Raw genomic sequence first — 315 nt, 5'->3', positions numbered from 1 at the left:
CCAGTCATCGCCGGAGGTCACAGGGCCCAAGCTCCTAGAGGCGTGGCCAAGCCCCAGGCCCCACCCCTCTCCCCTGAGCTCCAGCAGGCTTGACCCATGCTCCGCCCCCAGTCCAAGGCCCTGGCCCCTCCGCCTGCACCCCCGCAGGCCCCGCCTCTTAGAACCCGACACCGCCGCCTGCGCAAGCCCGCTCCCAGGTTTTATCTTTCAGGCCCCGCCCCCAGTCCGCGTCTCCCAGGTCCCGCCCCCTCCGCCTGCTGCAACGCAGGCCCGCCCCCAGGCCCCGTCTCCTAGGCCCCGCCCCCTGCCTGTTCC

This window comes from Rhinopithecus bieti, unplaced genomic scaffold (assembly GCF_001698545.2).
Source record: "Rhinopithecus bieti isolate Rb0 unplaced genomic scaffold, ASM169854v2 scaffold_23276, whole genome shotgun sequence".
Lineage (NCBI taxonomy): Eukaryota > Metazoa > Chordata > Mammalia > Primates > Cercopithecidae > Rhinopithecus > Rhinopithecus bieti.
The sequence above is the reverse complement of the archived record's forward strand: the minus strand, read 5'-3'. Positions refer to the sequence as shown.